Below are 2,566 nucleotides of genomic sequence, written 5' to 3' on the forward strand. Positions count from 1 at the left end.
ATTCATTCTTATTATCTTGGTGTGGTCTCAACACCTGTATTTCCTTCTGTATAATCAATAGTTGACCTGTATTTAACATCACACAAGGACTCATTATAAGCGCTGCTTGTATATGAGTATAATGAAAGAATAATAATAATAATAATAATAATAATAACAACTGATAATGCTGTGAATAACTATACTATAATGAAGAGCTTAAAGTAAAAATTGACTTTGTAATTCTGAAATAATAAACAAGGTCATATTCTCTGCATTATTTATGTGATTTAACTTGTAATACAAACACTGATAAAGAATCTTAATATTGAGATGAAGAATAATAAGATGACTGATTCTTAAGATGAGAATAAGATAAAAGTGATTACTCAAGTAACTTTTACATTTACTTTGTAAAAGATAATATTTTTTGATAATACTTTTTAATATTATTTTTTAATAATGCTTTCTGATAATACTACTGTTAATTTTGAATAGATTGACTAATAATTTAAATATTATAGATTTAAAACATTGCTAATGTAATTTATATCTCCTCTAAATAATAATAATAATTTCATCATATTTAATAAACAAATAAATCAGTCACATCACTGAATATGATACAGAATATTAGAACACAGTGAAGTTTAATATATAAGATAACTGTTTAAACTCTTCAATTGCATCAGATGATTGATCATTGAGTATAACAGTCTGATTGAGAAAAGATTCAGACATTGAAACTTTCTGATATAAAGTGAACTCAGTTGAAATATATAATTAATTTACTGTTTCAGTTTTATAAGATAATGAAGACAGTCTTAATCACTTATACATCAATACTGCAGTCAGTCTGATAAGTGTATAACAGATTATTTACTTATCTTGAGAAGTAGTTGAATCATTTAAAAAGAAATTCAGTCTGAGATAATGCTATAGCACAGACTATTATTACTGTAAGAAATAAACTAGTATATTACTACAGTAAAACTGAACAATCTTTTACAGAGTACTATACTGTAGCAGCTCTACTAGATCTCTTCTGTCAAGTTAATATCTACACTTTTCAAGATTAAACAGAGAAGGAATAAGACTTATATATTAAATTAATCTGAGACTACTATAATACTAACTATCAGAGATTTGAATAAACAGATATTAAAGATATGAATACAGTGAAATACAATTCTCTAATAAGTAACAATCTTTGATAACACTTTATATTACATAGAACTATAATACTAACTTTGAAACAGAACTTGTATACATTGATTACAACTGAAAATCAGGCAAAATTACATGCTTATAAAACTGAATTTGATCACTATCTTCAAGATGATCTAATAAATTTACAAATTAAATCAATTCTAGAGTTATAAAAAATTGTTAAGAGTATATATTCAACTGTTGCACTGATAATGTGTGATATTCTGACAATTTCATTAACAGAGATGAGAATAAAGTGAAAGTTCAACTCAAGCTGAGATATTGATCACTATCACTGAGAACAATTATAAGAAGAAATAATCAAGAAACTCATGATTATAAAACATAGAGTATCAGACAGTTTAATATCTCTGATCACAGTATATCAAAGAAGTGTAGTTTTCATAAGGAAAGTGAAGAATAAACTTGTACAAGAATGTATTTAGTTGTTTTAAGAGTGGTATCAATAATTATTATCAAATTCTGATTATATAAGCAATCACTGAATGAACTGAATGAGACTGAATTTAATTTTCAGTCACAGTTTCATTCTGATTTTGAAAGAATGATCATCTTTCACAGTTTATTTTAAGAAATTACTCTCATTTCACTGTTCTTGAATTAAATCTGGTCATTTTTCACATCATTGCTCTCAGAAATGGTTCATTTTCAGATTTTTTTAAGGCTTGGTTCTGATGGGACTCACGCTAAGAAATGTATGAGACCAGATCAAATGAGATCAAATGTGAAATTTATGATTCTGGTGGCCAGTCTACTTCTGAGTATTTCAAACCTTGATAAAATGAGAATATCACTTCTAAAAGAAAACAATTAGCCACTGCTAAGAGAGATTGAAAGAATAACTTAATATTTGATAAAGAGTTCAAAGCTATCTGAAATGAATATTTTTCAGATATTAAAAGAGTGAAAACAGACTGCTGAAACAAATTTCTTGAAGAAGCATAAGAAAAAGAAGTTTTTAAAGCCTTCAACTATACTAAAATGAGAAGTGTAGCAAAGCTTTCAATCTTAGAATATGAATTTCAGAATGAATCATATACAGTAAACTCTTTTGAGAAAAAGTATTAAGCTTTTATAAGAATTCTCTTTTAAAACTTATCACATTTAAAAGAGAACAATATATCATTTCATGAATATATTGATAAAGACAACTGAGAATGACCTGAGCTTACACATGATGAACTAGAGTCAGCTATATTCTCAAGTTCAATTAAAACTGCTGTAGAGCCTGATTCAATCAATCACTTAATTATTCAAAACACATATTCCTACTTAAAGAATGAATATTTTGAGCTCTTTTTCAATCTCTTAAGAAATGATTATCATTCTGAATGCTGGAGAGAAGCTACTGAAGTAA

The sequence above is a fragment of the Blastomyces gilchristii genome, assembly GCF_000003855.2.
Source record: "Blastomyces gilchristii SLH14081 genomic scaffold supercont1.5, whole genome shotgun sequence".
NCBI classification, from domain to species: domain Eukaryota; kingdom Fungi; phylum Ascomycota; class Eurotiomycetes; order Onygenales; family Ajellomycetaceae; genus Blastomyces; species Blastomyces gilchristii.